This window comes from Bubalus kerabau, chromosome 2 (assembly GCF_029407905.1).
Source record: "Bubalus kerabau isolate K-KA32 ecotype Philippines breed swamp buffalo chromosome 2, PCC_UOA_SB_1v2, whole genome shotgun sequence".
Lineage (NCBI taxonomy): Eukaryota > Metazoa > Chordata > Mammalia > Artiodactyla > Bovidae > Bubalus > Bubalus kerabau.
The window spans coordinates 62,339,876-62,352,278 of record NC_073625.1 but is presented as its reverse complement, the minus strand read 5'-3'; positions in this window follow the sequence as shown (position 1 = coordinate 62,352,278).

Here is a 12,403-nt window from a genome sequence, read left to right as displayed (position 1 = left end):
CAGTAAGCAAAAATCTTAGTGTACCATGTAAAAATGAATTAAATTTAACATGGCCCTTTGAATCCACCTTGAATATTGTATCCATTTATAAATGGATTACTGAGCTTATGAGATTGTAAGAAATGGCCTCCCAAGGCATTCAGACATAGAACCAAGAATAAAGCTCAGAAATACTGGGCTTTATACTTAGAAATATCATAAAAATACAATATTTTGACTGCAAAAAATGTCAAGATTTACTGGAAGCAATTATTTTGAAGATTTTGAATCAGATATTCAGAATTGGTCTTGGAAGTTAAGTTGAATCCATATTTTGGGTAAGTTTAAAATTAAGATGTTATAGATAAGTTATTACCTGCATTTTTTTTTTCTCCACAGTCTCTATCTTACCCTTAAACTTCTGAATCTGACATTCCTGGAGGGAAAACACATTAAAATCCCAAAGCAGCAAGGAGACAGAAAAAAAGCCTATTTTCACCACAGTACTAATAGATCAGCCTCTCTGCTTGTCTGCCCTTCTGGTACATTCCATGCCCAAATAAACTCTTGATACACTACTTTTACAATTCACTTCCCACTCTTTTCTTAATTACTTGCCCACAAAAATGTGGTCGAACACTGAATATAGCTTTAAAAGAAGCATGCACTGCACATACATACAGCCCAACACCTTTAGGCAAAATAAACAGCATTTAGAGTAATTATGCTACTCTGTCAGGTTGTAAAAATTAAATGAAAACCTCTATTGGTTTTGTATCCTTTCTCACAGCTTTTCCAGAGTGATTAACAATTCATTCAGATTTAAGGACCAATATTATTTATATCACTGGAAAAATACTAAATGTTAGAGATAGAAGGCACCAGCTTTAATGTTGGAATTTTGATAATATCCTACCATCAGGGAACTCATGCAATGGCAACCCAATCCAGTACTCATGCCTGGAAAATCCCATGGATGGAGAAGCCTGGCAGGCTGCAGTCCATGGGGTCGCTAAGAGTCAGCCACAACTGAGCAACTTCACTTTTCCTTTTTACTTTCATGCATTGGAGAAGGAAATGGCAACCCACTCCAGTGTTCTTGCCTGGAGAATCCCAGGGATGGGGGAGCCTGGTGGGCTTCCATCTATGGGGTTGCACAGAGTAGGACACAACTGAAGTGATGCAGCAGCAGCAGCATTCAATTTTTATTTTTCACTTTCAGAAAGATCTTATATTGATCTTGACCCACAATAGGTATGGGGCTTGCCAGGTAGTCCTAGTAAAGAATCCACCTGCCTCCTCCACCCCTGGAGGAGGACATGGCAATCCCCTCCAGTATTCTTGTCTGGAGAAGCCCACGGACAGAGGAGCCTGGTGGGCTATAGTCCACAGGGTGGCAAAGAGTCAGACACCACTGAAGCAACTTAGCATGCTGCATGCATAGTAAGTAGGTTTCCAGTCAACATCTGTTATATGAATGAATAAATGGATGCATCTTATAGCTCCAATGACTCTAGGGAACAAGCACATCATATAAACCTCTTATTTGATATATTATATTATACTGAGTTCAAGAGGACACATGAATTATTTTAAATTACATATGCTGCTGCTGTTAAGTCGCTTCAGTCCTGTCCAACTCTGTGCAACCCCATAGATTGCCTCTTACCAGGCTTCTCTGTCCCTGGGATTCTCCAGGCAAGAACATTGAAGTGGGTTGCCATTTGTTTCTCCAATGCATGTAAGTGAAAAGTGAAAGTGAAGTCACTCAGGCGTGGCCGACTCTTAGCAACCCCATGGACTTCAGCCTACCAGGCTCCTCCATCCATGGGATTTTCCAGGCAAGAGTACTGGATTGGGGTGCCATTGCCTTCTCTGTTAAATTACATATACATATATTACATATATATATATACATATATGTATACATATATGTATGTGTATACATATATGTATGTGTGTATATATATATATAGGAAGCAGCCAGGTTTATACTAAAATGTAAGTTAGTAACTCATTTCAGTGCTTGTTGCTATTATACCAATAGCTTTTCCCCTGATAAATAGTCTGTATAATCCCCGTTAAAATGTGACATTTTTAATTAGATGTGATTTCCATATATTCTTCCATGTAGCCTGGAATAATAATAGTTCTTATGATTGAAATTCTTTAATGTGGTCTTCTAAAGTTGTGTTAATTTTTTTTTTTTTTTTTTTTTTTTTTTAGCTATGTATGCCCTTGTTGCCTCATGCTCGTGACTAGGAAACACTCCACAGTTTTTAACATCAGTTGGAGTTTGTGCATTTTTATACGTCATTTATCCTCATTAAGATGATAGCTGTTTGTTTCAACCCATGTTTCCAGGGTATTGAGATAATTCTAATCTTAAAGCTCACATCTATAATATTAAGTACCAATTTCATTTGTGTTTACCACAAATTTGATTAAAATGCATCTTGCTTAAGGAGGCAAAACAAAGTCTCAAGGGTGCAAATGAAAAGCATTTTCATTAGTAGAGTTCTTTTTTTTTAATGCCCAGAAAGGTATATTAATTTTCTAGGACTACATTATCAAAGCCTAAAACAACAGACATTGCCTTACAGTTCTAGAGGTAACTCTTGTTCTTTTTTTCTTCTAGATACATACAGTCACACGGTCAACTCCTCCTTGTGTTGCTTCATTTTGTCTCCCATCTGTGTGTAGCTGTCCCCGTGAACAAATTTCTCTTTTTCATAAGTATAGCAGACATATTGGAATAGGGCCTACACTAAAGACATCATTTTAACTTAATTACCTCTGTAAGATCTGTTTTCAAATAAAGTCACATTCTAAGGTGCTAGGGGTGAGAGCTTTAACATACTTTTAAGAATGAGACACCATTCGGCTCATAACACAGAGCATTTGATGTTTGTTTCCTGCTCATGGTTTTTCAGCTCAGTTCAGTCGCTCAGTTGTGTCTAACTCTTTGTGACCCCATGAACTGTAGCACACCAGGCCTCCCTGTCCATCATCAACTCCCGGAGTCCAGCAAAACCCATGTCCATCGAGTCAGTGATGTCATCCAGCCATCCCATCCTCTGTCATCCCCTTCTCCTCCTGCCCTTAATCTTTCCCAGCATCAGGGTCTTTTCAAATGAGTCAACTCTTTGCATCTGGTGGCCAGAGTATTGGAATTTCAGCTTCAACATCAGTCCTTCCAATGAACACCCAGGACTGATCTTTAGGATGGACTGGTTGGATCTCTTTGCAGTCCAAGGGACTCTCAAGAGTCTTCTCCAACACCACAGTTCAAAAGCATCAATTCTTCGGCACTCAGCTTTCTTTATAGTCCAACTTTCACATCCATACATGACCACTGGAAAAAACATAGCCTTGAGTAGACAGATCTTTGTTGGCAAAGTAATGTCTCTGCTTTTTAATATGCTGTCTAGGTTGGTCATAACTTTCCTTCCAAGGAGTAAGCATCTTTTAATTTCATATCTGCAATTACCATCTGCAGCAATTTTGGATCCCCCCAAAATAAAGTCACCCACTGTTTCCCCATCTATTTGCCATGAAGTGATGGGACCGGATGCCATGATCTTAGTTTTCTGAATGTTGAGCTTTAAGCCAACTTTTTCACTCTCCTCTTTACTTTCATCAAGAGGCTTTTTAATTCTTCTTCACTTTCTGCCATAAGGGTAGTGTAGATACATACAGTACTATTTATAACATTATACAGTATGTCATACATTTGATATGTATATATCAATTCTAAATGCATATACTTCCATATATAGGACATATGACATATGTGTTTTTTATATGAACATGTTTATGTGTGTGCATGTGTTGGTGTGTCTGATAGTAATCTTTCTAGTCTCTATTCACGTTTTTTCTGCTTTGCCAAAAGCCATTGGTTACTGATTTAAATCAGTTATTCAGCAGATAGTATTTTACCTGAACAACTCATTTTCAAAATTAGTTTATGTGCCTTCATTTCATACCCAATAATATCACAACACCTCATGCATCTTTTCAAGCTTGTAAGAGATTTTAAAATGGAGCAAAAAAAGGAATCCGATATCATCACAATGCTGGAGTACTGAATTGACATAATGTCTAGTGATAAGTTTATAGATATAATAATATCCAAGAAAAACAAAAATATTTTTCCATGACTCTGAGGTTGAGAAAGAATAGCCAGATATGAATGTGACTGGGTCCAGATATTTTCTAGGCAAAGTAATTGTCTTGTTTTCTTTATTTAGAGATTAATATTAAGCAAAAAAAAAAAAAAAAAAAAAAAAAAACAGAAATCATTACCTTTTATATTTGTCATAGTTAAAAATATAGAAGAATAATCAGCATTTGATTAAGAGCTTTCTATTCTTACCATGGTACATAAGAGAAGATAGAGAGAAATGGAGCATGAAAATCTAAATATTTTTTTAATTGAAGTATAGTTACTGTACAACATTATAGGAGTTACACGTATACATTATAGTAATTCAAAATATTTAAAAGTTATTCTTCTTTTATACTAATTATAAAATATTGGGTATATTCCCCATGTTGTAAAATATATCCTCATAGCTTCAGTTCAGTTCAGTTCAGGCTCTCAGTCATGTCCAACGCTTTGTGACCCCATGAATTGCAGCATGCCAGGCCTCCCTGTCCATCATTAACTTCTGGAGTTCACTCAGACTCACATCCATCGAGTCAGTGATGCCATCCAGCCATCTCATCCTCTGTCTTCCCCTTCTCCTCCTGCCCCCAATCCCTCCAAGCATCACAGTCTTTTCCAATGAGTGAACTCTTCATGGGAGGTGGCCAAAGTACTGGATTTCAGCTTTAGCATCATTCCTTCCAAAGAAATCCCAGGGCTGATCTCCTTCAGAATGGACTGGTTGGATCTCCTTGCAGTCCAAGGGACTCTCAAGAGTCTTCTCCAACACCACAGTTCAAAAGCATCAATACTTTGGTGCTCAGCCTTCTTCACAGTCCAACTCTCACATCCATATGACCACTGGAAAAACCATAGCCTTGAATATATGGACCTTTGTTGGCAAAGTAATGTCTCTGCTTTTCAATATGCTATATAGGTTGGTCATAACTTTCCTTCCAAGGAGTAAGCATCTTTTAATTTCATGGCTGCAGTCACCATCTGCAGTGATTTTGGAGCAAAAAAAAAAAAAAAAAGTCTGACACTGTTTCTGCTGTTTCCCCATCTATTTCTCATGAAGTGATGGGACCAGATGCCATGATCTTCGTTTTCTGAATGTTCGGCTTTAAGCCAACTTTTTAAGTCTCCTCGTTCACTCTCATAAAGAAGCTTTTTAGTTCCTTTTCACTTTCTGCCATAAGAGTGGTGTCATCTGCATATCTGAGGTTATTGATATTTCTCCCGGCAATCTTGATTCCAGCTTGTGCTTCTTCCAACTCAGCTTTTCTCATCATGTGCTCTGCATATAAGTTAAATAAGCAGGGTGACAATATACAGCTTTGACGTACTCCTTTTCCTATTTGGAACCAATCTGTTGTTCCATGTCCAGTTCTAACTGTTGCTTCCTGACCTGCATACAGGTTTCTCAAGAGGCAGGTCAGGTGATCTGGAATTCCCATCTCTTTCAGAATTTTCCACAGTTTATTGTGATCCACACAGTCAAAGGCTTTGGCATAGTCAATAAAGCAGAAATAGATGTTTTTCTGGAACTCTCTTGCTTTTTCCATGATCCAGCAGATGTTGACAATTTGATCTCTGTTTCTTCTGCCTTTTCTAAAACCAGCTTGAACATCAGGAAGTTCACGGTTCACATATTGCTGAAGCCTGGCTTGAAGAATTTTGAGTATTACTTTACCAGTGTGTGAGATGAGTACAATTATGCAGTAGTTTGAACATTTTTTGGCATTGCCTTTCTTTGGGATTGGAATGAAAACTGACCTTTTCCAGTCCTGTGGCCACTGCTGAGTTTTCCAAATTTGCTGGCATATTGAGTGCAGCACTTTCACAACATCATCTTTCAGGATTTGAAATAGATCAACTGGAATTCCATCACCTCCACTAGCTTTGTTCATAGTGATGCTTTCTAAGGCCCACTTGACTTCACATTCCAGGATATCTGGCTCTAGGTGAGTGATCACACCATCGTGATTATCTGGGTGGTGAAGATCTTTTTTGTACAGTTCTTCTGTGTATTCTTGCCACCTCTTCTTAATATCTTCTGCATCTGTTAGGATCATACCATTTCTGTCCTTTATCGAGCTCATCTTTGCATGAAACGTTCCCTTGGTATGTGTAATTTTCTTGAAGAGATCTTTAGTCTTCCCCATTCTGTTGTTTTCCTCTATTTCTTTGCATTGATCGATGAAGAAGGATTTTTTTATCTCTTCTTGCTATTCTTTGGAACTCTGCATTCAGATGCTTATATCTTTCCTTTTCTCCTTTGCTTTTCACTTCTCTTCTTTTCACAGCTATTTTTAAGGGCTCCTCAGACAGCCATTTTGCTTTTTTGCATTTCTTTTCCATGGGGATGGTCTTGATCCCTGTCTCCTGTACAATGTCATGAACCTCCATCCATAGTTCATTAGGTACTCTATCAGATCTAGTCCCTTAAATCTATTTCTCATGTCCACTGTATAATCATAAGGGATTAGATTTAGGTCATACCTGAATGGTCTAGTGGTTTCCCCTACTTTCTTCAATTTAAGTCTGAATTTGGCAATAAGGAGTTCATGGTCTGAGCCTCAGTCAGCTCCCGGTCTTGTTTTTTTTGACTGTATAGCACTTCTCCATCTTTGGCTGCAAAGAATATAATCAATCTGATTTCGGTGTTGACCATCTGGTGATGTCCATGTGTAGAGTCTTCTCTTGTGTTGTTGGAAGAGGGTGTTTGCTATGACCAGTGCATTTTCTTGGCAAAACTCTATTCGTCTTTGCCCTGCTTCATTCCATATTCCAAGGCCAAATTTTCCTGTTATTCTAGGTGTTTCTTGATTTCATACTTTTGATTCCAGTCCCCTATAATGAAAAGGATATCTTTTTTGGGTGTTAGTTCTAAAAGACCGTGGGCGGCTGCAACAGCATACAGAGCGCAACTGGGAGAAGCTACCCCACGTCGAAGGTCAGGGGCAGTGGCCAAGAGTGCCAGGCTGCGACAGCGCAGGAGCACCCAAGAGGAGCTACCTCACGTCGAAGGTCAGGGGCAGTGGCCAAGAGTGCCAGGCTGCGACAGCGCAGGAGCACCCGAGAGGAGCTACCTCACGTCGAAGGTCGGGGCAGTGGCCAAGAGTGCCAGGCTGCGACAGTGCAGGAGCACCCGAGAGGAGCTACCTCACGTCGAAGGTCAGGGGCAGTGGCCAAGAGTGCCAGGCTGCGACAGCGCAGGAGCACCCGAGAGGAGCTACCTCACGTCCCAGGTCAGGGGTGGCAGCTAGGAGGAGCTACCCGACGCCCGAGGCCAGGGGTGGTGACCAAGATGAGCAACCCCAAGTCCAAGGAACAGTGGCTGCATGGGCACAGGAGGGCCTAAAGGAGCTCTTCTATGTTCAAGGTCAGGAGGGGCAGCGGTGAGGAGATACCCCTCATCCAAGGTAAGAGAAACCCAAGTAAGACAGTAGGTGTTGCAAGAAGACATCAGAGGGTAGACATACTGAAACCATACTCACAGGAAACTAGTCAATCTAATCACACTAGGACCACAGCCTTGTCTAACTCAGTGAAACTAAGCCATGCCCGTGGGGCCACCCAAGACGGGCGGGTCATGGTGGAGAGGTCTGACAGAATGTGGTCCACTGGAGAAGGGAATGGCAAACCACTTCAGTATTCTTGCCTTGAAAACCCCATAAACAGTATGAAAAGGCAAAATGATAGGATACTGAAAGAGGAACTCTCCAGGTCAGTAGGGGCCCAATATGCTACTGGAGATCAGTGGAGAAATAAATCCAGAAAGAATGAAGGGATGGAGCCAAAGCAAAAACAATACCCAGTTGTGGATGGGACTAGTGATAGAAGCAAGGTCTAATGCTGTAAAGAGCAATGTTGCATAGGAACCTGGAATGTCAGGTCCATGAATCAAGGCAGATTGGAAGTGGTCAAACAGGAGACGGCAAGAGTGAACATCAACATTCTAGGAATCAGCAAACTAAAATGGACTGGAATGGGTGAATTTAACTCAGATGACCATTATATCTACTACTGTGGGCAGGAATCCCTTAGAAGAAATGGAGTAGTGATCATGGTCAACAAAAGAGTCCGAAATGCAGTACTTGGATGCAATCTCAAAAACGACAGAATGATCTCTATTTGTTTCCAAGGCAAACCAATCAATATCACAGTAATCCAAGTCTGTGCCCCAACCAGTAATGCTGTAGAAGCTGAAGTTGAACGGTTCTATGAAGACCTCGTATCTTATTTTATACGTAATAGTTTTTACCTCTTTTTACTCACCTAATTCTACATTGTCCCTTCCACCTCCCCTCTCCCAGCTGGTAATCACTGGGGAGTTCTCTACACCTGTGTCTTCATTTTTAAAAAATGAATAATGCATCTGTCTAATAAATTTGTGCAAAGTATTTTAAATAGCATATGGGCTATCATGAGATTTGTTGTGCTTAGATGCTCAGTCATATCCAACTCTTTGAAACCCCATGGACTGTAGCCCACCATGTTCCTTTGTCCTTCCCATGGTCCAGGCAAAAATACTGGAGTGGCTTGACATTTCCTTCTCCAGGGGCTCTTCCCCACCCAGGGACTGAACCTGGGTCTCCTACATTGCAGCTGAATTCTTTACCAAATGAACCACAAGGGGAGTCCATGAGATTTGTCAAAATAGAATATAATGTCATAATATATCATGGAAGTCTCAGTTGCTAAAATCTTAGGCTAAATTCTAAACCTATTTTCTGATCTTGTCATCTCTGGAGAGCAGTGCCAGTTTGTTACTTTGCTTTTGGAAGATGCTTCCTCTTTGCATTGTTTAAGAGCAGCACTTAACTGGGTACAGAGCTCACCACTGACTCCCTGCCGGTTGTATTTCTGCTGCTTTTTTGTGTTCTAAAAGTCATTTGAGAGTGTGACTTTCAGTTAGAGAGTTGGATTATGTGGTGAGAAATAATAGACAGTCAAAAGGCTTAGGTGCAGATTGCTTTAATAGTTCTAGTTTAATTTCAAACCTACAGAAAAATGAAAATTTTCTGGGTTTCTGAAGTCTCATTGTTTTTGTCACACATAGTAATTATAAGTGATTGCACATTAGAAAGTCACTTGTGACCCTTGTCTCAGACAGCTAGAGATTTTGGTTATAAGTATGAAACAGCTGTACATGGATGGAGTAAAAGGCTCTATAAAACTGATTAAAAAGAATAAAACTCTATCATATACACTAGTATTTAAAGGATCCACTTTACAATTATATGCTGTCATCACAGGAAGAGTTCAAGATTTGAAAATTACCTAAATTCCATTTCTTATTATTTCAACATATTAACTTTGAATTCCAAAGATAAACACTAAATATTACCTTAAGACATAAATGATGCTTTTAATACACTACTCTCAGCGTTAGTAACAGCAGTACAGACCTGTATTTTGGATTCTGTGCAAATACTCTCTCATACAGACAATTGCTTTTTTAATTGGGATATTCACCTTACTGCATTAGAACATTTTGGCTCAATATTTTTCTATAATGAACTTACTTCTTATAGGGAAGCTGAGCAGAATTTGAAGAATATTGCAGTCTTAAGCATTTTGATTTAAGAAAAATGAATGTAAGCATTCAGTATTCTTGAAAGAGTTCCTTTCTACCATGATAGAATAATCATTTCACATTCAGATATGGTTTTCCTTTTCTATCAAGTTATATGAGTTATCATTTGGTTAGTTATTTCTGATGGCTTGAAGAGTTACAGCAGTATATTCACTCTTTATTTTAATACTAGGATTATATATTACTAGATAAATTATTTGATTTCTCAAGTGATTACTAGGTTATTTATGAATTTTTATTTAGCAAATTTTTACATGGTGTGTATTTGGGCCAGAAGCTGCTCTAAGTGATTAAAACATTAACTAATTTAATCATCTAACAATCCTAGGAGTCTGAAATAATTTGGATACATTTTGCTCAGCAAGTATTAATTTCCTTGTACACCCATTGTGGATGAGTTTAGCACTCTGCCCAATTGGGATGGGACTTGAGACTGACTTTGGCCAATAGATAAGCATTTTGGCTTGCAAAAATATAAGAATATTTGATGATGGTGGAGCTCTTTAATGTGCTTGCATGTTTTGTCTCACCTGTCATGCTCTTATTATATATTAGGCATTGTTTCTTTATCTTGGGTTGCAGAATTAACACATTGAGAGAACACTTGAACCTAAGCTCCAAATTCAGGGCCTGGCCAAGCAGAATCTCCTAGACAAGCCCTTCTTACGTTAACTGAAACATTTTTAGGGTTACATGAAATCCAGCTTTAATGTTGCTATTTGGACTTTTGGCCTTCAGCAGACAATAAACCAACAAGCACCATCCTTACAGGAGTAATTGACTCTAATTTCCATGTAGTGTGGGTAATTGCTATACAATAGCAACTGGAAGGAGTATGGCTGGACCCTACTTGATAGTTTGGGTCACTTCTTGACACATCTATGCTGGGTAAAATTTATAAGTAAGCATAGTTTGAAAAGAGTGTGGTAAACAGGGTCTCACCCCTTTATAATGAAGGTCTAGGTTATTTCATGAGAGGAGCAACATAGACCTGACTAAAATGTAGAGGAAGAATATGATGAATATTATTTTTAGCCTCAGTACCAATTGCAGCTGTGGCTAATATAGATTATTCTATTATCATTCCTTTTTTTATTTCTTCAGAAATTATGCCTTGCCATCATCATGAGGAAGCATTGTTAGCGCTCAGAAAATTTATTGTGAGACAAAGCGGATGTGAGTCATGTAACAGATGCCCTGGCACACTATTCCATGAGTATAGAATATTCATTACAATTGAGGAACCAATATTGACACATTTTTAAATAAAGTCCACAGTTCACATTATATATTGTAAGGTTTCAAAATTCCCCTGGAGAAGGAAATGGCAACCCACTCTGGTCTTCTTGCCTGGAGAATCCCATGGGCAGAGGAGCCTGGTGGGCTATAGTCCATGGGGTCATAAAAGAGTCAGACACAACTTAATGACTAAATAACAACAACAACCGTAGTTAACATTGTATTTTGTATTATACATTCGATGAATTTTGACAAATGTATCATGACATGTATCCACCATTACTGTATCAAACCAGAGTTTCACTGCCCTAAAAGTCCTCTCTGCTCTACTTATTTATCCCTTTCTTCTCTCCCTGACCCCATCCGCAGAATACTTGTCCACATCCGGTGGCACTAGTGGTAAAGAACCCACCTGCCAATGCAGGAGATGAAAGTGATACTGGCTGGTTTGATGCTTGGGGTCGGAAGATCTCCTGGAGGAGGGCATGGCAAAGCACTCCAATATTCTTGCCTGGAGAATCCCATAGACAGAGGAGCCTGGAGGGCTACAGTCCATGGGGTCTCACAGAGTCAGGCACAACTGTAGCAACTGAGCACTCATGCACAGTCTTCATACTGCCTCTATTATAGTTTTGCCTTTTCCAGAATGTTACAGTGCTGAATCTCCTCTCCCCCAACCCCACTTTTTTGTTTTTTTGTTTTTTTGTTTTTTTTTTAGCTGCCAAAGTTGTTATCACAGAAGGTTAGAGACTTCAGGAAGGCTGCAGTTTATCCTGGGCTTTAAAGTTAACCCGTCAGGCAAAGTTTTCGGAGTTTTGGGATGAGCCATTGTTGAAAACTACAATTGGTAAGAGAACCCTTTCTTTTACCTCTAGCAGATAAGTTATTCACAGCTATTCAATTGTTCCTATTTACCTTCAAGAGACACTTCAACTGCAGTTGAAAACGTGAGCATCCTGCCCCAAGGAGAACAAAAATTGAAACAAAAAAAAATATATATATATAGCGATAAATCTACTCAGAACTATAGGGGGAAAATCACTACTGGGAGTCAGGGTGAGCGAGTAAGGAGAAGAGCCACTGCATATAAAAAAATCAGACTTTTAGATTTCCTTTCAAGTCCATTTTGTCCATAAATATACAAGTTAAGTATTATGACCAGCCATAATATTTTTCTTAAAATGGATGCACCATTCGTCTTTTCAAGAGATGTTCTGCAATCACCCTGGAACGACTCACTTGAATTGGCTTCAGTCATTCTGCTGTGTGTGAGGCACTTTAATTTGTTAAAGTGTTGTATTTATTCTACGTCAAAATGATTGCTATTTTTGTCATTATACTATCTTTGCATTTGGAAAAATATAGCTGACAAATTGCATACCTCTGTCCAGTTTCTTTTTGTTGGTACTACAACTACAAGCAAAGCAAACAGATTT